General features: G+C 40.7%; 1 protein-coding gene across 7 annotated transcripts in view; it reads left to right on the top strand.

Moving 5' to 3' along the window:
• Positions 1-27,167, top strand: part of FTO (FTO alpha-ketoglutarate dependent dioxygenase) — a 353,884-nt gene that overhangs the window by 168,557 nt on the left and 158,160 nt on the right. The window lies entirely within an intron of this gene.

Raw genomic sequence — 27,167 nt, 5'->3', positions numbered from 1 at the left:
TAGCTGCTCTCTTAATCATTATAATCATCTTAGCCGGTGCTCCGTTCTGTTACTGCAACCAAAGAATCCTGATGGGTACAGAGGTGCTAGCAAGGAACCGCTCGTATATCCTTGACTGGTAAGTGTGGGGAGGTTGTTCTGTTTCACCATGGACTTGTGTGCCAAATCAGCTGGATCAGTCTGGTGACGAGCGTAGTCAGCATGACATCCAGTGATGTTACCATGTGGTGGAACCGAGTGCCACACAGGGCATCGCTGGCCCTTTACCCTACTGAGTCCCAGGGCCTTGTGCTACAACTATTTATATCCATGGAAGCCGAAGGGAGGGTTCCTGGTCCCTGGAAACATGGCATTTTGCCTGATTTTCTGTTTAAAGTTATGTTCCTGTTGGAATCTGTTCAGGTCTGAGTTTTAGTTGTCACTTTCCGATATGATGAGCCTCCTTGGCTTCTCCTGCTCGCCTTCATTGTTCCTCCACCTGTCAGCTTTCATTAGGGTCACTTAAACACTGACTCAGTCTCTGCTCTGAGCCTTTTCCTGCTTGGCCACGGAACTGTGGGTTGAAGCTTTACCCTGAACATACAGTTCCTAGGCTAAGAGTTTATTTCAAGAAGACTTTGGGAGGGGGATTGAGATGATGGGGGAGTAGTTAGAGTTATATTTTCTAGGAAAGGCAAGGATGAAAAGAGATCTCAGCAGGGGTGGAGAGCTTTCCTTTGCTCCCGCAGTAAACTGAGTGGGTAGACTCTAATTCTCAGGGGTTGGGGCCTTGCTGGACCACACCTCTTACCCTTATCTCATGCTATGTTGTAAAGTGAGGTTCTGTTGCCGGCTGTGTGACCCCTGGTGTCAAGTCACCAAATCATTCTAGTTTGAGCCCCCTTCCCTTTTGAAGTACTCAGGCTTAGATACACCTGGGTTAAGAGCTTTAGCTTTCAAGTTAGTCAACCTAGGGTTTGAGGCCTGGCTTCATCATGTAGCTGTGCATAATATTCGGCAGTCATACAAGGAGTCTCAACTTTCCTCATCTGTAAAATGGGGATTATAATAGTAGCTTCCTTATGAGATTGTTTTGAGATTTACATGAGATAATGCATGTAATGATTTGTGCATTGCCTGCCATATTTTTTACATTATTGTTTTGAATCTGCCCTCTTCTTCTGTTCCTCCTGCCCCTTTACCTTTCACCTGAATTCCTATTCCTCCCTTAGACTCTCATCTTCTGGTTATGTGTGTGTATAATCCTCCAGCTGGGTCTCTGTTCAAAAGCCATCTCAGAGTGGCCCTTTCCCTGTCTTTTTACCATGCTTTATTTTTCCTCAGAACGTTTATCACCATTTGAAATTATGTCTTATGTGTTTACCTATTTCCTGTGCTAGAATATAAGCACCATGAGGGCAGGGATTTTGTCTTATATAGTGCTGTGTCCTCAGTGCCCAATACAGAGTTGATAACACAATACATATTTGTTGACCAAATCAAGAAGCAAATGCTTTATGGGTGCATGCTTTCTCTGCGGTCACCTTTTTATGCTAGTGGTGCTTTGTTTGTGAATTTTTTGAATTGCCTACTGTTCCTTCTTTTTGGTTTAATCCATTTGACAAACTCCCTTCTTTAAAAACATTCAATATTTATCCATTACCAACTGTAGAAATGTTATCTTTTCAACTTCCTCTGGAGTATAATCTCTCTGCATTAGACTCATTCAGCATTAGAATATACATCAGAGACAACCTGTGCAACTTTTTAAAGACTTAAGCACCAGCTTCAGGCATTTGGGTTCAGCAGCCATAGCTCTCAATCATGGCTGCACATTTGAAACACCCAGGAAAATTTTTTAAAAATATCATCACTTGGGCCCCACCTCCAAGGACACTAATTTAGTAGGTCTAAGCTGTGGCTCCCAGTTGATTCTAATGTATTGCCAAGTTGCAATGTGTTTAAAAGACGTCACAGGCAATTCTGATATGATCAGGTTTGAGAACTACTGTTCAACAGGTACCCGACCACTCAGCAAGGGAGATTTGATTGAATGGATGACTCTGTGAACACATTAGCAAATGAACAAGAAGGCTTTCTCGTTTTAAGCCAACACAGATGTATTAAGTACCTGCTATGTTTCCTTAATTCTGCAGAGGATGCAGGAAGGAAACAGCTATATTTGTAATTCTTATGTAAGGTAGAAGGTGATGTTGCTAATAATGGTACACACAGTTACGGAAGCTTAGAAGCGGGGGATGCATTTGGATGGGTAGGATTTTAGAACACTTCATGGTGAAACATCTAGAGTTGAGTCTTTACAGAATGGGGAGGATTTTGACATGAAGAGATGGAGGTGAGAAGAGTGGCTGTTTCCTGTAAAGGAAGTAGCAATGTAGAGTGGTAGAAACAGGAAAATGCAAGTTATATTCAAGGCTCCCAAAGTGGCCCAATAGCTGGTAGTCCCTTGAAACTAGTTTGCTTCTAGAATTGCCTAATTTAGGAAACAGCATCACTCCACACCTAAATCTGCATGCCAGGGGTAGAGGAATCGTCCTTGAAACTTACCTCTCTCCACCCCAGGAATCCAGTGGGAGAACTCTTACCCCTGAAATCTCTCTCAAATCTGTCCGCTTCTTTATATTTCTCCTGCTGCCAGCCTAGTCCAAGACATCGTCATCATTCCCCTGGGCTTTTGCAGTCTGGTTCTTGTATCCTTCACATAGTAGCCAGGGGAGTGTTTTCAAATGCAAAGATCTAATCATGCTCCTCCCTGTAGAAACTCATTAATAGATTCCAGTTGCTCTTAGGATAAAGACTAAAATATAGATGCTCCTTGACTTATGATGGGATTGTGTCCCAATAAAGCCATTGTAAGTTGAAAATAACATTGAGTTGAAAATGCATTTAATACACCTAACCTACCAAACATCATAGCTTAGCCTAGCTTACCTTAAAAGTGCTCAGAACACTTACATTAGCCTACAGTTGGGCAAAATCATCTAACACAAGGCCTATTTTCTAATAAAGTGTTGAGTATGTCATGTAATTTGTTGAGTACAGCACACTGTAGAGTACAGCATTGGTTATTTACCCTCATCCTGCCTTGGCTGGCTGGGAGCCGCGGCTCGCTGCCACCGCCCCGCATCGTGAGAGAGTATATGTACTGCATATTGCTAGTCCGGGAAAAGATCAAAATTAAAAATTCCAAGTACAGTTTCTACTGTATGCATATAGCTTTTGCATCATTGGAAAGTTAAAAAATCACAAGTCAAACTATTGTAAGTTGAACCATCGTAAGTTGGGCGTAGTCTGTGCTTTACCCTCAGCCCACTTCTCCTGCTCTACCTTCCCTCCACCCCTTTACCCTCTCTGTTCCTAGCGCACTGGCCCTTTCTCAGTCATTCCGATGCACAGAGCTTCCTTCTTCAAGGCCTTGGCACATATTGTTTCTTCTTCCTAGAATGTCTTTTCTCACCAAGATAGACATGCAGATTATTTCTACTCATTTTTTGATATCAGTTCAATTGCCCCTTTATCAGGAAAGACTCCCTTGACCTGTCTGACTAGGGCAGGTCCCTGTGTGGTACTTTACTGTTGCCCTCATGAATGCCTCGTGTGGAGCTTAAGCTTTGTTCTGGAGGCGTTGAGTATCCGTGGCACATGGAACTTGGGGGAACTTACCTGTTTTATGAAGATTCAGTGCTTCTACAGACATTGAAATAACTGAAGTAAATTTAGGAGTTACTTTGTGAATCTCATTAACCATCCCTTGACAAAGAACTGGGAATTGTTGATCATATTGCAAGATAGAATGTGAATGGCTGTGTAGTTTCTTCGTACAGATTCTTCCCAGTTATTGGAGTATGAGCCAATTCCCGAGTATTAATCTGAGTAATGTTATCTGCAATAAGACTGTCCCCATCAGATTTTCTTTATAAGGGGGAAGTCTAAAATGTACAACCATTCCATGCAAACCTTGTAGTAAAGACATTGTCCAGTTCTTAACAAATGATGGACAGATGAGTGAATTGATGAGAATTGTGCTTTTGGGATGGTGCCTCCTGTAGAACCTCATTTGTACCCTGTGTCATTCTCCTTTTCTAATTTCAGTATCTTCCAAACTGAAAATATGAAATGTTCACCTCAGTTGTTAAGAAAAGTCCAGGTTCCTGGAGGTTGTCACAGTTTTTTTCGCCCTTGCCAACTTTGGGGCCCTTGGCAACCGGCCACTTTTCATCAGGAAGCTCTGGAGCCATCATCCTTGATGCTGTCCTGTGCCTAGCTAGGTTGGGAGTCGTGACAAATCAGGAAATATCAGAGGCCCATATATTTTGGCACTTTGGAGCCAGGCAGAATCTGGACAGTGGTTGCAGAAGTGTCATTGCGATGCCACTTTCTTGTTCTTCTCGTGTCGGGAGCTAGAATCACCATCCAGCTTGAAGGGATCGGGAGGTTTTCTGGCCCAAGGCAGGAACCCCTGGCACATGTACAGGAATCTTCATGCTGACTGAGTTGGCATCTCTTGGTGAGAAGTGGTTTGTTGTCCTGATTAGAATGTAAACACTTGCTGAAGCTGAGTTTTGTCTCTCAGATGAGTTTTATTATAGCCTTCTGTGTTTATAAACATGTCTTGAGCATGAGGGAGAAACGTGGTAGCCTTCGAGCCCTCAAGAGAGCGTCCATTTGTATTCTGTATGGGATGAAATTAAGATAACTTAGTGTCCTTCCCAGAGAGTCCCACATCCCTCTCGCTTTTACCAGCAGGCCTGGGACAGTGCCTAGGTTGCTATTTCCTAACTGTTCCATCCTCTTCTAGTACAGTCGATAAAGTTTTCTGACAAAGCACATTTCATATTTAGTGGGCATCTACTAGAGGGGGTCAAAGTCCAGGTAAGACCTCAGTTCAATCCAACAAACAATTATTGACATTTTAAAAAAAGGTTTAAGGTGTTCAGCATTGGAGGAAACCGAGTTGCTGCCCTTGTGGAGCTTACATGTGTGTTCAAGAAACAGACACACACATCAATAAGGTATGATGTGGGATGTCGAAAGAGAGGTAGACACCAAATGCTAGGAGGGTGCCCCAGAGAATACAAGTCAGATTGAGAAAACTGGGCAAGACTTCAGGGAAGAGGAGGTGTCTTTCAACTGTGCCTTGAAGGGTGAATTGAATCTTAATAGGGAGAGAATTGGTGGGTGAAGAAGAGAGACAGGGCCATGTTAGGCAGTGCAAACAGTAGGCACAAGAGGCATGGCTCCATAAAGTAGTAGGGCCTGTTTGCAGAAAAATACGTAGTGCCTTGTAACCAGTGCTTCAGGTACCTCGATGGAGTGGGGTGGAAGCGTGGGGGCACATAGTGACCAGAGAACAAGTGGAGAGGGGACAGTGGGGTCAGCTGGGGAAGAGCGTTGAATGACATGCTTAGAAATTTGGCCTTTGTTCTGGAGACAGTGGTGGGAGTTGGATTCAAAGATGTTTGAATAGGGAAGTGATAGGGTCAGATCCATTCTTCAAAATTATAGCTGGTAGCAGCATCGTAGACAGATTGGAGAGAGGAGAGAGGCTAGAGGCATGAAGACCTGCAGCAAAAATTCTGGTGCAAAACAATGAGGTTCTGAACGAGAGCCACAGTGGAGGGAATACATAAAAAGGAAGGATGAAGTCAGAGTTTAGTTTGTTTTTTTAAACAGGTACATACATTGTCAGTTGGATGCAGGGATGAGAGACAAAGAAGAGTCACAGGCGATTTTATAAGATCTCTAGTGTTAGATGTTAGGTGGGTGATGATATTTACCAAGCTACGGGACATAGACGAGAAGGAAGTTCAGGGCCTTATGAGTTTGAGGAGCCAGTAGAGCATCTAAGAAGAGCTGAAAATCCTGGTCTGGACCTTGGTAGAGACATCAGAGCCAAGTGTAGATTTGGGCGTTTGATTTATGACCATAGTAGGCATTCCTTTGTGCCTATCGTGTGCCAGACAATGTTCTCTCAGGTGTTCACTTCGGCTTGAAAGCATCTAACATGTGGCAGTCATCTCCCTAGACAGTGGCTCAAGTGATCGGAGTGAGAGAGAGAGAACGTAGCTGAAAGAGTAAGGAAGAACAAAGCAGAGTATGGGATGACTTAGTGTAAAGGCCAAGCATAGGACAGCTAGTGAAATGACCTGAGATGGCAGCCAGAGAGGTTAGAAGAAAACCAGGAGTACATGGTAGAAGTGAGTAGAGGAGAGTCGGGGAGATTAATAGCATCGAACCCTGCAGAGAAGTCAGGAGCGACCCTACTGTTGCATTCAGCATAGAAGAGTTTCAGTAGAATGGCACGACCAAAAGGACAAGGTGGTAGATGGTAGGTGAACCTATAGATACATTATTTTGTGATCTGATGTGAGAGGAAGTTTCTCAAAGCAGTTCTGTCTGCCCTTGATGTTTATAAGTCAACATGGGGTGGGTGAGAAGCAGTATGTTTTAGCCAGACAAGGGTTGTTCCAGTAGCTTTATTCTGAGTTCCTCCAGAAATCAGCCTGTAGACATTCAGTTGCCTGGTAGCTGACTAAATAAAGGCTGACCTACTCATGTCGTTTGCCTACTTTTTGATAGGGTTGTTTGATTTTTTCTTGCTGATTTTCCTGAGTTCTAAATAGATTCTTGTTATCAGTCCTTTATCTGATGTGTAGTATGCGAAAAATTTTTCCCATTTTGTAGGCTGTCTGTTTATTTTCATGACTGTTTCTTTGGCTGTGCAGAAGCTTTTTAATTTAATCAGGTCCCATTTGTTTATTTTTGTTGTTGCTGTGATTGCCTTAGGGGTCTTCTTCATAAATTCTTTGCCTAGACCAATGTCTGTAAGAGTCTCTCCTACATTTTCTTCTAGAATTCTAATCGTTTCCCATTTAAGGTTTAAATCTATTATCCACTGTGATTTGATTTTTGTGAGAGGTGAAATCTGTGGGTCCTGTTTCAGTCTTCTACATGTGGCTATCCAGTTTTCCCAGCACCATTTATTGAATAGGGATTCTTGTCCCCAGAGTATGTTTTTGTCTATTTTGTCAAAGATTAGATGGCTATATGAGGATGGTTTTATATTTGGATTTTCTGTTCTGTTCCACTGGTCTGTGTCCCTGCACTTGTACCAATACCAGGCAGTTTTAAGAACCACAGCCTTATAGTATAGTTTGAAGTCTGGCAAATTAATACCTCCCATTTTGTTTTTATTGCCTAAAATTGCTTTTGCTATACGACATGAATGGAAATTTTTCAAAAGAAGATATAAGAATGGCTAACAAACATATGAAAAAATGCTCAACATCCCTAATCATCAGGGAAATGCAAATCAAAACCACAATGAGATATCACTTAACTCTGGTGAGAATGGCCTTTATCAAAAAGTCCCAAAACACATGTTGGTGTGGATGCGGAGAGATAGGAACACTCATACACTGCTGGTGGGACTGCAAACTAGTGCAACCCCTGTGGAAAGCATTATGGAGATACCTTAAACAGATTCAAGTAGACCTACCATTCGATCCAGCAATCCCATTATTGGGCATCTACCCAAAGGAACAAAAGTCATTCTATAACAAAGACACCTGTACCCGAATGTTTATAGCAGCACAATTCACAATTGCAAAGATGTGGAAACAACCCAAATGCCCATCAATCCACGAATGGATTAGTGAACTGTGGTATATGTATACTATGGAGTATTACTCAGCTATAAGAAATAATGGTGATACGACATCTCTTTGATTCTCCTGGAGAGAGTTGGAACCCATTATATTAAGTGAAGTATCCAAAGAATGGAAAAACAAGCATCACATGTACTCACCAGAAAATTGGTTTCCCTGATCGTCACCTAAATGCAAATCGGGGAAGGATACCAATTGGATATCAGACTGAGACGGGGCTGGGGGGGGTGATGGGTGTATGCCTACATGATGAGTGCGTTATGCACCGTCTGGGGAATGGTCATACTTGAAGGTGCTGACTCGGGGAGGTGGGGGCTGGGGGGAGGGGATGGAGGTATGACTACATAGTGAGTTCCAGGCGCACTGTCTGGAGAATGGACACGCTTGAGGCTCTGACTCAGGGGGATGGGTGGGACACGGACAATGTATATAACCTGAGCTTTTGTACCCCGATGATGAGCTGAAATAAAAAAAAAAAAAAAAAAGGCTGACCTAAAGCCTTAAACATTTTCATTTGCAAAACCATTGTTGTATTAAATCACAAATGGGAGGCAATTTAGCAATGCATCTCCAAAATTGCACTGGGCTCTGGCTGTGGTTTTGCAATTTATGTTGAAAACGAAAATTGAACTCCGTGGCATAAAAACAGATTGTTGATTTTGTGATTAATTTGGTCTCTAAGGCCAGGGAAACTGTTAATGCTGTAGATCAGTTCTAAAGTTGCGGTAGTATTTGTGGAGCAAAATGAAAAATCAATATCCTAACTACAGGATAGCTCTCTTAAAATCCAGGGTGCATTTTGTTGCAAATTGCATGGTAGAAACTGACCTCCAAAGGGACAAACATACCTTCCTTATTTCACAAGTGTGTGTCTGTTGTGGAAAAGCAGAGGAAAATGGTTGGGTATTATTATGGTGTAACTGGGAGTACTAGAAGGATCAAATTGTTACAGTTTAGGGTAAAACCTCACTTACAGTTATGTGTGTCCTGAGGCAACCTCAAGGAGCAGTCGCTAGGAGGGTTGTGCAGTCAGAAGTCAAGATACCTGAGTTGTGCATTAGCCTCTGCCAGTCACAGGCTGGTGTCAGACCAGTCTCTTCCCCTCCCTGGTGTATTTTGTGGTTTTATGGGTTAGTACTTCGGAGATGCATTGACATACTCGAGCGAAAAAGGCGTGTTGTCCATCAGTGTCATTACGAAAAAGACACCCAAGGGGTTTCTTTATATTTCCCATTCCTAGAAGTGGGAATATTTCTTTTCTATTAAGCTTATGTATGCATTTAAAGGGGAGCATGGGGAGTTCCTTTCTTGTTTTGCCTTTTGTTTTGGCAAAAGCCAGTGGTTCCTGTTTGCCATGGCAAAAGAATCATTAGCAGACTGCATTCGACATACAGAAAGAACATTAAGGTTGAAACTTTTTGTTGATGGAGATGTTGAGAACCTGGACATGACTTGGTCACAGGTTCACTTCAGTTGGCAATAGTCCTCAGAGGGGCAGAGGTGTCTCAACATCCAGGTGACAATTCTTTCTGTGATCCCACCTGCCATTTTCCTAAGTAGGGCTGGGATTATTTAATCCACAATCCAGCTGAAATCTACTGCCAGCTGTTATCCTTACAGGTCAGGCCTCACCTTGAGGTCAGGAGAATAAGATGCTGCTTCAAGAAAGAAGCGTTAGTGGAAATAGTAAGACCTCTTTCCAGTGAACTATGCCTCAAGTAGCCTTTTTAAACTGCTTCTGTTCTGTGTGACTTGTAATCATTTGAGTGCTGGGGTTTTGTGGTGGGGTTTCTTTGATGTGTGGGCAGTGGTGGTAATTTGTTTCTTTCTTTCCCCATCTATTTTGCTTTGCCTCATTTCAACTTAAGCAGTGAATTGTGTGGTCTTTTATAATATAGAGATTAGTGTAGCCATTTTCAGTCGGTTTTTGTCATCTCCCTTAGGAGCTGACTCTTTGCAAAAGAAACACCTTTGTCTTGTCAGAATGACAGTGATCACCCCACAGTTTGGATCATCTCCAGCAGCTTTTGTTCCCTGAACAACAAAATGATTTGATGAATAAAAGTTTGGTGTATTTGATGAGTCAGAGGGCAGGAAAATGTCCTTGTCTCTGATGAGGCTCTTACAGTAGACACATTGAACATCAGGGATAAAATAAACCTTAATCTCTGAAGGAAAAACCCCGGAGCATGAAACTGTTCCCACTAGAAATGCTGTAAATCTTGCAAACCATGTAGGTTTTCTGTTTGGGGCAACATCAAAGCCCAGTGACTTTAGAGATTAAAGTGTATTTGACAAGCAAAACTTTCCCTGTGCCCTGCTCTTTACGAGATTTGGCCTGCCTCTTGCCTTTGTTTCACCTCGGTATGACTTCCTTTCTTCCTGAGAAGTAGGAAGTATCACCTCCTCAAATCTGGAGTAGAAAGGCAGTTGTGGGCCCAGGGAGCCGTCCCTCAGCCTTCTAGCGTTGTCCTGTCCCCGTGGAAGACAACGCCTTCTCACAGGCACTTCCCAGGGTCCCTCTTATTTGTGGGAGAGTTTCAGAGTCTTTTGCTGACTCTAAGAAGAATCAAACAACAGGAGGACAGTGGTTTTCCTCAGCCTGGACCTTAGAATTTCTGTTTCTTTTAAAAACCATCTTCTGTGATGGCTCAGAAGAAATACTTTTTTTTTTTTTTGGCCTGTTTCTAGCTGTGTTTGGGATGTCTCGGTGCTTTCTCTTTTGCAGATTGGAAATAAGTCTCTGTATTTTTGTTCAAATAAAAAATCTTGTTCAGATAAATTATAGTTTAACAGAGTAAAAACTTTTCTTCAGTAGCATCTTTTTTTGGAAAGTAAGGTGTGATAGCATTTTGCTTTTCAAAAACATAAAAAAACGATTTTAAAGGAGTCGTGCTATCTAAAGTCAAGCCATTCCTGCCTCTTGCCAGGTCGCTATGAGGTCTGTCCTGTGGCTGCTTCTCAGGGTGGTCAGATAGCAAGAGGAGGACAGATTGGGCAGGAAAATGGCTTTAAGGGTAAACCCCACGGCGTAAAATCTCATTACTGGAAAAGCGCTTTGTGTGTAAGGATAGGTATTCCCAAGTGGAAGGATGGCGATGGTGAGTGCTTAAGGGACTCACTAAAATATCTTAAATTGTCTCCGTTAAACATGTAGCATCCTTAGAGGTCAGACAGAGCTGAAACTTGAACAGCTGTACAACAAGCATCTGAGATTGTTTTTAATTGTGTCCCCTTTCTCTAACAGCAGTAATTCTTGTTTATATTGTCAAGAACCTTTCCACCGAGCACAAGCACACCATACTTGAAGGTCAAATGCTTAACCCTTCTGCATGGTTACAATGAAAATGGACCCTTTTGTTTTCATTAATGTATACCCCAGCCGTGTATACGGGGAGAATGAGGGCCTCAAGCGTTCCCAAGCTGAAGTAACTTATTGTAAAGGAGCCACAAAGAGAGCATATTTTGGTTTCCATACAACAGTTGTTTAGCCTTTGCCTTGTGCACCCAACCACAAGACAGTATGCTCATTTATCAATAGGCAGAATTTTTGGGTACCATTTTGTTCCTTTGACCTGTGTTACTTTTTACTGACCCGACCAAATTGCTTAAAAATTTCCCTTTTCTGCTGTCAATGTTTAAAGCTGCTTAATGTCTCTGAAGTGATCCCCCCCCTTTCTTTTTAACACTTTACATTCCTGTTTACCCCAGCACCTGTTACTGTAGTGAACCATGAAATCACAAATGTTCTGCAGCTCTTACTGGCCAGTAATACTTTATTAAATATAAATAGACTACCCTCCTGACGCTGGGGTGGTGTATAAAGGTAATCAAACAAATGCACATGTGTCCGTAGATAAACATATACTGATTTGTGGGGGGCAGTCAGGAAAGTGGGATGGTGTATTTATTTGTCAGGCAAGAAATGTTTCTTTTTCTGCTCCTTAAGAGTTAACCAAAACTAAAGGGGCCAGTTCTGCAAACATTAAATATGAGCCTCAAACATGAAGGCTTCTTTGTTACTGAAACAAAAATACCGCAGCAGGTGGTAGACTCGAACACAGGAGGGAGGAGGAGGTTCAGTTGTTGCCCATTTTTCTAATCCTTTCAGAATACCCATTGTCTAAACCCCAAAGTTAAAATGTCCCTGCTCAGTCTCATGGAGACAATTTCAGCGTGAAAGGGCTGTGCCCATCACTGGTTTTCTACAACAGTTTAATCTTTGGGTATGGAATGTATAACCACTAAACAAGGCAGGAGAGGCAATTGTCTCTCTAAGATGAGCCAATAATATCTGCTTATCAAAGCATAAAACCGTTCTGAATGTGGCAAGTTAGAGTTCAGTAGGAATTCATGCCAACAGCAGTAGTATTTTGCAGGTTTTAGACTGTATTAATCAAGACAAAAATGTGGCTTTTGTTATCCTGGGGCTCTTGAAGCAACTTTGTGGTAACCACATTAGATTTCCAGAGCTGAGGTTAAACTCTACACAGTTCATGTCTATTCATATCAGGGTGCTTGAGTGAAGATAGAGCTTTTAAGAGGGATTAATAATTATAGATGGAATAATTGTTTTTTTTTCCTAATGATGAATGAAATGTAGTTTATAACGCTGGACCTCAGAGCACTGCAAGCGAGAGGCATTAAAAGATGAGTTTAAAGGGCTACCAGACAAATTCCTGTTACTGCCCACGATAGAGGGTACCAAATAGCCCATTCACAGGCCAAGTCCCTCTGTGTTCTCATCGGGCCATCCGTAATTGTTTCTTTTATTCTAAATCACAATTGGAATGATTTAAGAAAATGAATGCAGCATGATGATAGTTTTTAAAAAATAAAGTTGTAAGAAATCTGGAGTTGAGAATCGTGTTCCTATAAACTTCAGACACAAATTCTAATAAGCTTATAGATACTCCTTAAATCATCTTTTTACACTAATTGCTCATGGGAACATTAGATACTCTTTCCTAACAGGAAAGAAGCCACGTTTCTGCTGCTCAAGCCACATATTCGATCTAATGATGGTCGCTGTCAGGGGTGCTAAACATATAAACATAATGGCATCTGCCAAACTTGGGGACTTTTGAAACCTTCTGGATAATACCCCAGCATTCAGAAGTTAGTGTGTCATCTGGCACTCCTATTCCATGTGTATATAATATTCACACATGAGGAAAAAATCCTAAATTATTTTATCATTTTCAGCCTTGGCTTGGGACATTATAGCTAGGAAGAATCTGGGATATCTGGAGTGGATCTCATGGAAAGATTGGTAGAGTTAAGGCTCATCGACTATTTGGTTGTTGTCTCTCTGTATTTAAAAAATGATGTTGTTAATTGTGACTTCAGGTCCTCTGTCTGTGTGGCCAGGAGAGACTCCAAATGATCAGGGAGTGAGCCACCGCTGCTTCTACCGGCAGGGACCGTCTCTGAACCCTAGTCTGTTAGTGAAACCGTTGTCAAGAGCTTGGCATCATTTACCCCAATTTCGCTGACCATACTTACTGTGCCTCCCACTAGCAATGACGTCCTGGACAGTTATTGAGTACTCTGAGCCTTGAGCCCTTCTCTTGTAAAATGAGTTTGCTAATGATACCAACCTATCTTGTCAGGTTGTTGGAAGGATTAAATGAAATGCGGTATCCCAGCCTCTCAGAAGGGGCTTTATATTTTATTAGTCATTATGTGGTTTAGTGAGTAAGAGCATGAACTCTACTACCAGACTGCCTGGGTATAAATCTTGGCCCTGCTACTTACCAGATATGTGATCTGAGGCAAGTTACTTAATATCTTTGTGCCTTAACGTTCTTATCTGTGAATTGGGATAATAATAATAATAAAATCTGTTTCATTGAATTGTTATGAGGATTTAAATTGGGAATTCCTGAAAAATGATTAGGACGGGGTTTGGCACATGGTTAACATTAAATAAGTAATAGTTATTTTTATTATTTTTGTTATTTGTGATAACATCTTTCTGATTATATGTTTTACGTAGCTACTATGATGGCTTTTTCTTTTCATAGCTACTATTAATGCATTGATAATATGCACTTAAATTTCTAATTTAAAAGTTCTGAATTCCTTTTGAGAACCATATCACAAAATGTGTGTGTGAGTTTGTGTGTGTGTGAGTGTGTGTTTGTGTGTGTGTCCCCATCCCTGTCTGTCCATCTCCTCTGGGTAAACATGTGCCAAATAGCAGATAGTGCTGAGATTGAAGACTGCAGACAGTGGTGTTTAGGCAGGGATCGCCTTTGTCTTAGGTAGATGTTATCTAAGGACAAGTGCAGCAACTCTGCCCACGTGATTTTCACGGAATTGTCTTTCCCTACTAGATTGTTATTTCATTTAGAGTTTTAATAGTTACATTGTCAATAGAACGAGCTGCTTCATTATAGTGAGATATAGCTTTGACCCCAGGAATCTTAAGAAAAATAAGATTGTTAAGGGTGGGCAGGTTTTTGTGGTGATATTTATTAGTTACATCTTTGTTCTTGCAGGTCTACCTTTCAGTTTCATTGTTTCAAAATGGAAAGATAATAGTACAGTCATGCGTGTTGCTTAACAATGGGGATATATTCTGAGAAGTGCATTGTTAGGCAGTTTTGTCATTTGGTGAAAATCATAAGGTGTACTTATACAAACCTAGATGGTATAGCCCATTACACACCTAGGCTGTATGGTACAGCCTGTTGCTCCTAGGCTACACACCTCTACAGCATGTTACTGTACTGAATACTGCAGACAGTTGTAACACAATGATAAGTATTTGTGTATCTAAACATATCTAAGCATAGAAAAGGTGCAGTAAAAATACGGTATAATCTTATGGGAACACTGTCATATATGCAGTCCATTGTTGACTGAAATGTCATTCTGCGACGCATAACTGTACTTAGCAGATTAGTATTAAATGATAACGTGAAGGTTATGATAGATAAGGAACAGGGCATTCTAGTAGAGCGGAGTAAATATTTTGTAAATCAAAATCAATCCTAAGAGCTGAGTTAAATTGAACAGTTAATTTATATAACCCCTTGGTCATGCGACCCTCCCCACCCCCATATTAGTTTATTTCTTGACCTAGATTGTAAGCTCCAAGTTGCCAGGTATTGTGATCTTCTAGATGTCCACTACATAGCAGAGACTCAAATGTCATTGATTGATTTATCACGTGGGGATTTGCCTTCAGTACATTGTTTTCCATGTGCCCAGTATAAAACGTGTTGGACCTGTAGTTAGAATACCTGGTTTTTGCTCATAGCTCAGCTCCTTCACTAATGTTGATATTGAATGAGTTGTTTAATTTAACCGAACCTCAGTTGCCTTATCTATAAAAATCTGGTTAATACTTGCTCTGCCTAACTCACGCAGTTTTCTTGAGCATCAAATGAGATAGAGTTCATGAAAGAACTTCTCAAAGTGTAAGTCAGTTTGCCCATGTGTTAGCTTTGGGCATAGGGGTCTGACGCCTGGATAGATTTGGCTCTATTGCTTACTAATGGTATAAAGTTTGGCAAATTACTTGACCTTTCTGAGTGTCATTTTTTTTCATCTGCAAAAGGGAAATGATAATACATTTGTCTCATGGACTTGTTGTTAGGATTCAGTGATATAATGTATGTGAGCAGCACCTGGTGTGTACAAGCGCACAATAATTTTAGCTGTTATATCATCATCATCATTATTATTCAGAAAGCATCCCAGTTAAGAGATACCAGCTTATCTGGTATAGATGTTCTGTGAACTGAACAGGAGAGGGAGGAATAAAGAAAGGCTCAGGTAGTATAAAAAATGATGACTGACTCTAATGTGGCTCTCAGTGGCCGGTACTCTAGAGTTACGCTAAATCGCAGTAGCAAAGGTCCAGGGGGCAAAAGGTAGCTAACACTTACTGACTGGTTACCATGTGTCAGGTACTATTCTAAGGGCCTTATGTGTAAAAAGTGAATCCTGTCAACCCTCCGAAGTAGCTGCTATAAATATCCTCATTTTATAGATGAGGAAACCGAGGTCCAGAGAGGATAAGTCACTTGCCCATGGCCAGCTCAGTCACTAAGGCAGTTGGCTTCCAGAGCCTTCATTCTTCCTCCTGTGCTAAAGTCCCCAAGTACCAGGGAGACCTCCTGACTCACCAACCATAATTTTTCCTTCATGCAGCCAAGAGCTGAGAAATCCACCCATCAGCTTTGCTTAAATTTGAGTTCTGTACTGTCCCGATCCCAGCTCAGATATAGTGACGTTTAAAGCGTAGAATGGTGTCTATGTATAATTTTCCAAGATCTCTAATTTCTAGATATACATTTCTCTCATGTTCCAAACCCCTGTCTGCTGAATGTCCCACAAGCACTTCAAACTCCACAAGTCTGAAACTGAACCCTTCCCTGTGGCTCTGGGGGGTAATTTACTCTCTGTGCCTTGTGCCTCAGTTTCTTCATCTTTAAAATTGAGATGCCACCTATACGGTGACTGCTGGATTAGATGAGATGATGTTGATGAAATACTTGTTGGCATGGCAGGTAGTAAGCACTAAATAAATGGAGCTCTTGTTCTTATTGCCCTGTGGGGGGGACAGTTCCCTAGGCCTGGGGGCAAGGCCTCGGCTGGGCCTTCTGGCTTCACTCTCCTGAACAGTTACAATTTCCACTAGGGCTTTAGTTTGGATGTTACTGAAAGAGAGAGTGGGTTGAAGTGGGGGAGGGCAGATATATACAAAGGAGTGAATTATAACAAAGAGCCTTTTCTGCTTCAGTTCTTGTGTAGAAAACATATGTTCAGTGATGCAAGCAGCAGTTGGGTTAAAGACACACTGTAGGGCTGCAGACAAAAGGCCTGCGCTCTTCCTGCATTCACGGTGTTTCCAACATATTCACTTGTCTCACTTGTTAGGGACCGAGCTGTCAGCTGGATCCTCTTGCAAGTGTGATTTCTTTTTCCCGTTCCCTTTCAAAGGCCTTCTCCCCCTTCCCCTTTCCCCCAATGTTTTACACTTCATATAATCCAGTGTGCACGGGAGACCACTCCAGCCTTTGTGCTGCTGATGTTTGGGGGACAGAAGGAGCTGATCTGATGGAGATCTTGGGCAACTTTTCACTTGTCCAGGGATCCAAGGATGCTAAGCCACTTTTCGGCCAAACATCATTAGTGGCTCAATTATTTAGTGCTTGGTGTAGCTAGCCATTCTTCACCTTCAATTAACAGTTAGGCCAGCGAGCAGATTAGTGCAGTGAGATTCTCAGAAGTGGCTGGGAATCAGGGGCATGTGTGTGTTGTAGTTGGGTTGGGAGAGTCCTTGCTTTTATTTGTAGAGTGTATAGTTTTTGATAAAAAGACAAAGGTAAGGCAAGGCACTGCTGAAATAATCAGAGAGAAATCAGCTGTCATTCTCATATTCATTATGTGAAGTCTATAGGTGGGACCATACTTAATTCTATACCCAGGTAGTATTTCTATGTGCCATGGCTACAGTTTAAACCTTTTTATTTTCTTTATTGAAAGTTTGCAGCTTTGATGAGTTTATTTTCATGGATGAGACTTTAGAAAGATACTTTTATGTATATTACTTTTTATTATATGTTTATATAATATAAAAGTATTAGGGATAATACTTTTACATATAACCTATTAGAGCTCCCATTGCAGTAACAGCAAACTGGAGAGGTAAAGAATTAGCATGCTAGTGCTTGTGCCACTGACATATGACTCTTGGGCATTTCACCCTCCCGAAATGGGAGAATGAAAATCTGCGAAATGGGCATTACATTATCATCATGCTTTATAGAGCATACGATACAAAACAAAATAAAATGGTTTTATGGATAATGGTCAACGATAACACTTTTCTTGTCTTTGTAGAGATCTTGGGTTGTGTCTTCGTTGTGATGTTATCGAGTCAATTTCAGTGCTGTTGTTTCCTTTTTTCTTCTAAGAGTCTTGCTTATGCTGTGTTTCTTGATGTTATTAGTTGAGTTGCTCATCACCAGCATATTCTGAGGAAGGAGAGGCAGAGAATTTCCCATTGGCGGAAAGCTCTATATGTGTTAGCTCATTTCAGCGGTATAGGAATAGGCAGTCAAGTGGAATTTCCCATATATGGTGCCTTCTGGTGCAAGAATAATTTCAACACCTAAAAATCCACAGACAAAAAGTATCATATAAATATTTTCTAATGGAAAGTGCCAACAAAGTCATCCCCACCAACACATGTCAGAACTGACAAAGGAAACTACTGATGGTATTATAACTTCTAGTGCTGTCATTTGAAAATCCTTGAAAGGAAAACATTGTACAATGAATATAAATCCCCTTCAGACTGAAAATAACAATCTGCAAAGATTTTAGTAGCAGATAAAGCTAATTGACCACAAGTTGGGATAGAATTGCATGTAAGGTGGCACCTTCCTCTTTTGCCTGGAGTGGAGTGTCACCCAGAGCCAGCAGTAGAACAACGGGGAAATAAATTAATATTCTTTCCCCCATTGAATGGATTCATTTCACAGAGTGATGCGAAGGAGTGAGGGTAGTAAGAGTGCGAGTGTGTTTGTGAGGCTTTTCCCTCCAGTGTATAGGTTTCGTGTTTTCTTCTTTTTAAAGGAAGCTAATGCTTAAGAAGCTAGAATGATTCCTGGGCTCTCTTGGTAAGAATAATTATACTGTTTCTTTTTCCTCTCCATGAATCAGCTTTATTATGTAGACCGCATGTATAGTGACAAAGAGTAGACTCTACTGAAACAAACCAACCTATCTGGCTACTTTGCAAACAGAGGGGAGAAAAGAACAATGATTTTGTAAACCCCATAAAGGTCAAAAAAAAGGCTTTCAGTAAGTATGCAGAAACTAGAAATCAAATCCCATTTCCTATCATAAGAAGCCCGTTGTTTTAGCCGCAGTAGTTAATGTTCTGTATGTGAAAGATTTAAGACTAGTTGGAAAGCTTTGCTTCTGTTTTATTAGTCTGCTATTGAAAAGCCAACAGCATAACTTCGACTAGGTGCTTTGAGATTTCTTAATGGGCTGTCAGGGGCAAGACACCAGGGCTGTGCTGTACTAGCTCTTTCCTGTACATTAAAACAACAGGGGCCAAGCGATCACATACAGAAGTATGAATTACTTGATGCTTTCTCTGTTCCATATGGCCAGCCATGTCTTTGGCAATTAATCATGTACAAAATCAGTCGAGTGCTCTCTGAAGCATTGAAGTCAACATTTAGCTGTACCTGTGCCAGGGGGGGCAGCGGGGTTGCAGGCGTAAAATAGCAGGATGGGGGCTGCTGGCGCCAAGGCCCAAGCAGCTGGCTTCTATAAACAACACTTTTTTTTCCTCTTCACCTTTTTCTCCTCCTTTTTCTTTCTTTCTTTCTTCCCCCCCCCCACCCCTGCTTTCCTTGACAAACACATGGGGCTGTTTTTCACCATCATCTGAACATGCTTTGAGGTTTAGTTTTCATGCACTGCCCCAGCGTCCCAGCTTAAACGTGTGGGACAGGCCATTTTACCCCCAGGAGCCTGAACATTCCAGCGGTCACCTGCACGACTGTCCCCAAGAGTTCATGCTGTGCCAGGCAGGCTGCTGTGGCTCCATGGCTTTGAGGGAAACATATGAGGGAGTGTGATCTCTCTGCTGGTAGGAGGAGAAAAATGGGAGATAACGTACGTGCTTTGGGGAAAAAAAAGTAAATCATTCAAAGTCATGGCTGTGGTATTTTAGGATTTGGGTTTTTGCAAATCAGTATCCATATCTTTTCCTCTGTAATATTTTTCCCCCAAATTTTTGCACATCATGCTGCTGCTAATGGTAATAATACCAGTTTCTAACGTTTATCTAGCATTTTGTATGTGCTGAGCACTGTTTCAAGCACTTTGCAAGGATTATCTCATTTGCTCTTCACATGAGCTCTGTAAGTTAGGTGCTATTACCTATACCCCTTTATAGATGAGGACACTGATCAAAGAAACATTTTCCCTGAACTTTCCTCCCCCAGACATTCTCGATTACTCTCAGTGACCTCCCTTAGCTTGATAGTACGTGGTGGAAAACCACTAAAATATGTCTTACTGGTACATTTAGTTGACTCTGCTGAGACGTTCATTCAAATAAAGTGGGGCTTTGAGATGAACTGAACCAAGTGTGTCCTTAGGTGGGAATAAAAGCCTGCTTTGTTGGCAGCCTCTTGGAGACTTTGTGCCTTCGTGCCTTCCTTTCAAGACAGAGCTTATCTCCTGCTTTCCTTGGTGAGTAGAATATGAAGGGTGGGGGAGGGGAGGAGGAAGACAGCAGCCTTAAGTAGTCCAGTAGACGTGGCACCCAGTGGTGACTTGGTGTTATCTCTTAGCCGAGGTCATCCAGGATGTGTTTTCTGAAATTCAGGAAACAGAGGAAAGAAAGTTTTAACATTGTGTAAACATTGGCACCCCCAAAACCTCCTGCCCCCAGAGAGGGAGATAAGGTAGGCAAAAGGGCTGGGAGGAATGTTTATTTGTTCTGCCGGGCTGTGGATCCAAGCATGCTGGAAATCTTTGGTGGTGCCCAGTCCAGTTTAGAAAATGTGAAGGCATCACTCAGCATCGAGCTACAGAGGCCTCACAAAAGAGCCGTCTTACACTGACAATCGGTAAATGAAGGAGGACCTGAGATCGACCTTTCTTTGATGGGACTGAGGCTATCTCAGTGGGTTCTGTGCCTTTCTTCTTAAAAAACAAAAAACAAGGAAAAAAAAAAAAGCGGAAAGAAAGAAAAAAAAAAGTGTTCCTGGACTTTTGAAGAGAGGAGCTCTGGTTGGGTTTTTGACAGCCCGTGGCAATGTTGACGTGAGGAAATAGCTTTCCCAGCCGATAACATCTTAAACCAAGTTTCTTCACAAGCTGAACCTTTAGCCCTCATTATCAGTCAGAGCATATCTTTGTAATTTGTGCGTGCAGAGGGGAAATGCAACCCTAACATGGGACAGCTATGGATATAAAAAGTGTTAGGAGCGGCATTTTTCCCATAATGACAGTATCGCCTCTGTGGTGGTGGGGGGGAGGGGAGGAAGGCGGAAAATTTGGAAAGGTATGCAATTCTGGGACCCTGGCCTTTTGAAATTGCAAGAACAGTAGCAGAAATCTTTTTTATTTTTTATTTTTTTGATGAATTAAGCAGAGGGATTACCAGCCATATTTGTCGAATGCCATCTTGTTTCCTTAGAGAAGGTTCTCTGGTTTGTAAGAAGGATAGGTTAAGTCTGAGTTTTGGAGTTACAGGCCAATCTGAAGCTGTTACTCCATATCATAGAGAAACCAAAAGAATTAAAGACTTACATAGAATTGTTAGTAAAGAGTTAATGGTATAATTCTCCTTTTAAGTCTCAGAGTGATTTCTCTCTGAAAACCTTATATGCAGCAAATTCTACATAATACATATATGTCCACATGTGCTTTCTTCATGATATGGTACAATTAGGACATACTGAAAGTCACTGAATGTAACAGTATATCCAATAAGAGTTAGATGAATTGCTCAGTTTTAGTTGAATAAATTCAGAAATGAGAGAATTTTTGCAAGAAAGATGTGAAACTTAAGCCAAAATTCAGGGCTCCTTAGAGTTTTGATTTTTCTTTTTAATTTTTAATCTTTCTCTGTCTTTCTCTCTAGTTGTAGATTTTTTGCTTTCTGCCCATAAAGTTTTGAGCCAAGAGAAACTAAAGACACGGGAGAATTCTCAGGGATCCTTAGTATGCTGTGTGTTGCCAGAGTCCAAAGTAGTTTTCTCCACTGCAGTAGAGAAAGTGAGACTCCTTCCTTTGGCATATTAGGAGGATATATTTTTAGACACATCCATCCAAATGAATATTACCCTTTTTAGTAGTCACCGATAGAGGGCATATTTTTCTTGATGCTATTGCTTAAAAATAGTTTTTACAATTTCATTCTTAGAATTGTCTTCAGGAATATCAAACCAAAGCTTGTTTCACATACTATTTTTGATCTTGAATAATACTCTCTGGCTTGATCATTCACCTTATTCACCAAACATGTTCCAGCATGTTATTTGGCTTCATTTATTTAAAAGCATCTACCAAGAGTTACTTTCATGGCATGCTGCCATACTAGGTACCTCGGAGAGTATTAAGAAATGGATTTGAGCCCTGTCTGTTCTAATGGAGCTCACTCTCTGGAGGAGGAAACATCTGAATGAATAAGTGTGACATGGTGTGTAAGAAGGGGTGATCGACTCTATTTAATTTGGTGGAAGGACGTGGAAGACTTCACAGAGGAGGTGTGACTTGAGATGTTTCTTGAAGAATGAGTAGTTACTGGCACGTAACTCAGCAAAAGTACAGTATAGAACAACCATGTATTGTCAGGCAATTACGATTAGTTTTATATGAAATAGAAGATAGGAGGAGGTAAAATTTGAGAAGTAAGCAAGACCTGAATCAAGAAGGGTTTTTTGCCAGGCTAAGGAATTTGGGCTCTTTTAAAAATATATATTGTTTTGTATCTTGCAAATGCCAATAACTGAAGCATATATAAATAGAAGTGCTCTGGTTTAGGTGGGATTTTGGAGGTTCCTTGGTGACTTGGAGATACTTCTTGGAAGCACCAGGGCTTCATGAAGAAAGCTTAAAAACCACTACTGTAGGTAATGCTGAATTACCTAAAGGAAGTAACATGTTCAGACATGTACTTTTAAAAGAATGCTCTAAAAACAGGGAAATCATGGAAGGGGTGAGATTGACAGAGAGAGATGACTTTGGAGGCCATTACATGGTCCAAATGAGAAAGAGGTCTGAACTAAGCAGTGGGGAAAGGATAACTTTGAGTCACACTGAAGAGAGAGGAATGACAGGATTTAGTGTTTAGGTGTAGAGAGTGCAGGAAAGGGAAGCGGGGAGACAAGCATGATTGCTAGGGCTCTAGGTTGGGTTGTTGCATTGATAGTGGTGCCTGTCACCTAGATAGAGAAATGCAGAAGGAAAGCAAAAATAATCAGTTCCAATGTGGACGGGTTAAGGTTGAAATGTTATATTTGAGGTGGTGTTGTTAAGCTAGTCGTTGGCTATATGGGGGGCCAGAGCTCAGTGGAGAGGCCTGCTTAAGGGTAGAAGTGCAGATGTCATTAGTCTACAGGGGACACTTAAAGCCATTGGAAGGGGAGATCACCCACAGAGAGAACAAGCAGAAGAGATGAGAGGAGAATGAGGGTATAACCTTGGGATAACAATTGAGGATTCCAGAATGAGGAACCTACATAGCAGACTAAGAAGGACAGGCTACATGTTGAGCAGTGGCCTAGGAGAATTGTCCACTAAGGGAGAGAGATCAAGTAAAATCAGAACTGATTCTGAAAATAAAACCCACCCTCAAAGGATAAAGATTTTCTACCATTAGCAATGCGCAAAAGAATATGCCTCTGGCGTCTGGTACATATGGAAGTTTTATGGTTGTAATTGTTGTAGTGGTTGCCTGATTTCCTTTAAAAATTTTCATTTAAAGTAATAAACAGGCTGGGCATGGTGGCTTATGCCTGTAATTCTAACACTCTGAGAGGCTGAGGCGGGAGGATCACTCGAGGTCAGGAGTTCGAGACCAGCCTGAGCAAGAGCAACACCCCGTTTCTACTAAAAATAGAAAAAATTAGCCAGGTATGGTGGCGCATGCCTGTAGTCCCAGCTACTCAGGAGGCTGAGGCAGGAGGATCACTTGAGCCCAGGAGTTTGAGGTTGCTGTGAGCTAGGCTGACGCCACAGCACCCTAGCCCAGGCAATAGAGTGAGACTCCATCTCAAAAAAAATAAATAAGTAACGTAATAAACACTTTCAGGAATCTCTTTGTTAAACTAGCACAACCTAGCACAAGGTAGATTAGCTGAGTTGAAGATGGAATGAAACAATGATCATCATGGTAGCATATGTACCAGGCAACTAATCCTCACAAGAACCAGTGGGGAGGTTCTATTACCATGTCTATTTGCAGTTATGGAAAGGAGCAACAGCTATGATACGACAGCTGGGATTTGAATAGCTAGGGCTGTAAAGATTGTGCTTAGTCCTTTCTGATCTGGCCAGCATCTCCATAGATTACTATTGAAAAAGGGTTGCTGATGAAATGAAATTTAGCCTCCAGAGCATGTTTCCTAAACCTGTGAAGTTTTTCCCCCTGTATTTTGAGGGGAGGGGAGGAGAGGAAGAATGTGTTTTTGGTAATAGGAGACTTTAAAAATTGGTGCTTGTTTGAAGACAGTTCTATGTCACTACTAACGGAAAAATGACCTATTAACATTTCGTGGGTAAAGTCAACCCTTGAGGAGCTGACATTATTGTAAGGAGAAAAATATCACTGTTAATTGCCTTGTGAAAAGAATGCTCTTTTGACACTCTGAAATTTCCTTTTGTGCAATGACTTCTTTTCACCCTAAATTTTATGAAATACTGGATTTTAGAGACTGAATGCTCAGTCCACCCTTCCTTTTCTAATATTATAAATAAATAAATAAAAATTTATAATAGATTTGTTTTTGTCATTTATATATTTTTGTCTATATTTTTACTACTTATTCATTAGATGTGTTTACTTGAAATTTGTTTTCTGCATTCTTTTTTGTTTTAAAAATGTGATGGAAATTAAATTTTTAAATTAAATTTTATAAAATTTACATACAACAAATTTGACCATTTTTTGGCATACAGTTTCATGAGTTTTAACATATGTGTAAACTCATGTAACCACCACCACAATCGGGATCTAGAATAGTTCTATCATCCCCCAAAATTCCCTCATGCTACCCCTTGCCCAACCTAATCTCTAACAACTTCTGATATGTTCTCTGTCCCTGCAGTCTTGCCTGTTCTAGAACGTCAAAGAAATGTCTTCTTTCACTCAGCATAATGCCTTTGAGATGCATCCAAGTGGTTGCATATATCAATTGCTAATCCCTTTTTATTGCTAAGTAGTATTCTGTTGTGTGGATGTTCCACAGTGTGTTTATCCATTTACCCTCTAAAGAACATTTAGGTTGTTTCCAATTTGGGGGGGATTATGAATGCATCTGCTGATAAACATTTGTGTAACATATTTTTGTTTGAATGTAAGTTTTCATTTCTTCAGATAAATCTCTAGAAATGGGATTGCTGGGTCATATGCTAAGTGTGTGTTTAACTTTTTAAGAAACTGCCAAGCTATCAGAATGGCAGTGTTTTGCATTCTTACCAGCAATGTATAATCTTTTAAGAACTTGAATGCTATTTTAGATGCTCTTGGATTCCGTTTTAAGGAGATGTCCCATGGTAAAAAGAGGACTTCTAGGTCCTCGATAGCAGCTTCAAAGAGAACTTCTTGAGTTTTGTCTGCTGTGTATATTGGAGTTCCATGTAAGAATACACTTGGGGAGAAAAGAGGTTTATCTGCAATGTGTTTAAAAACCATTGCATTAGGGCAGTGCATCCACAGTGTAGTACGTGGACCGTGAGTGTTACACAGGGTGACGCTAGGGATGCTTGGGGACTTTGTACATAGCCACACTGAGAAAATGATTCCCTCATCAGCTCCATTTCAATCTGTGTGATTATGTCACGAAAGTCTTCATTTAAATCTAATGCACCTTTAGCATTCTCCAACACTTGTCAATATCTTCTTTTACAAAGAGGGAGCATGCTTCAGGCTCAGAGCCTTCAGCAAGCAATAACATCTATCTAGAATGAAATCAAAATACAGCTTTGTTTATAATGTATTTATTTTTATGATTAACTTCTCATTTGTGACAAGTACCACTGGTTTTTCCATTTTTCTTTTGAAGTAAATTTATGTTATATTTTAAAAAATGGATCCATTTAAAGAAAAATATTAAATATTGTCTTATGTAGCTTATACACAAATATGGCAAGAATTACAAGGATGTGCTAGAATGAACAAAGTCTGGGAAACTCTGAACTAGGGTATCTGACTATTTGAACAAACCTTAAAGTGAATTTTTTTTGTAAAGAGCTCCTTGGTAAATCACATAACTATCTCTTGTGAGTTTATTGCTTATATAATAGTAATTCCTTAAAAGAAGACAGTCTTCCATTGCTCTTTTATTTTATAATACTTTTCAAGTTCTTTATTCACCGATTTGGCAAATATTTATTAAAAGTTATTAGGTGGGCAATGGGGATACAGTGTTTGACTAAACAGACAACATCCCCTTCCATTGTGAAATTTACTTTTTTAAATCCTTCTTCTCCTCAAGAGGCTGTTCAGGGTCCAAGGAAAACAAGGACCCCTGAATAAAATTTAAGTGATGTGAAAGGCAAGGAAGAGTTAAGTGACTTTCTAAAAACATATGTTTTAATAGATTTGAAGGGGGAAAGAATTTTATTTACATCATATTTTTGGAGCTATCTAGATATGTACTTTGTCTTCTATTTGACATATTTTTGCATTTTGGTAAAATAATATGTACCCATAAGCATAGTGATAAACTACATGACTTTTTGATGTTCCTTCCAACTTTGAGTACATGAGGTAGGGTGTCAGAGACAAGGAGCAGTACTGTTGTTAGAATACCCATGGATGCTCAGACCTCTCTGAAATTAGACATCATTTAGATGAGAGGTCACAAATTAGCAGCTGCCTGAGTTCTTTTCAGCCCATTAGTGTTTCTTGTTTGGCCCACATGATATTTTTAAAAGTTTAAAAATGAGTTTCCAACATTTACAAAATCAGGAGTTTTCACATTTAAAAAAACAAACAAACAGATTTTTTTTTGTTGTTTACTTTGAAATGTCATGAATCTGGCACTATGGAGCCAGCTTTTCTGAATGGCAGAGTTGGCTGGATTGAGTAGTGGCTGCCTTTGTAGATAGAGCATGTGCTCTCTTTGGGTAACCTCTGCTTAACTTATTCATGTTATTTGCCTGGCCCTAGTGAGTATTTGAATTTACAACTCCTGAATCCTGGATTTCATGCATGGGATTCCCTAAAGAAGCTGAGCATTCCTCTCTGTGCTGGAGGGCTGAAAATGTTGTCATGGGAATCTGATTGAGTGTCCAACTGGATATATCTTCTAGCGTAGTGGGTGTAATGGTGGACCTAGGAGGCAGAGATGAGGGTCCTCTCCCTGGCTAGTGCTCATCAGCTTATGTTGGCTCCTTCACAGGGTAGATACTATTTTCTGCTTTGTCTGTTTGTATCAGTTAGGGTTTTTGATAAGCAACAGAAACAGCTTCTAGTGAATTTAAATCAAATGAGACTTTATTGAAAGGATGTTAGCTAACTGAAACTATCAAAAGAAAAGAGAATGATCTGGACTCAGAAAGTTCAGGAAACCAGGGATACTTTGAGAATCATGAATGGTAGGAACTAAGGAAATTGATAAATTGCCTCCAAATTTTTCCTCTTTCTTTGTCTTTCCTCTCAAGAGTTTAAAGTCTTGGAAAAGAGAATTAAGTTGGCCTGGCCCACATTCTTGATAGAGGAGGCAAGACACCTTTGTTGCCAGTCCTTCTGAGACTACATACAATAAAAAAAGACTTCCCCAA

The sequence above is a fragment of the Lemur catta genome, chromosome 20 (assembly GCF_020740605.2).
Source record: "Lemur catta isolate mLemCat1 chromosome 20, mLemCat1.pri, whole genome shotgun sequence".
Taxonomy (NCBI): Eukaryota; Metazoa; Chordata; class Mammalia; order Primates; family Lemuridae; genus Lemur; species Lemur catta.
This window is presented reverse-complemented; position numbering and strand designations above follow the sequence as displayed.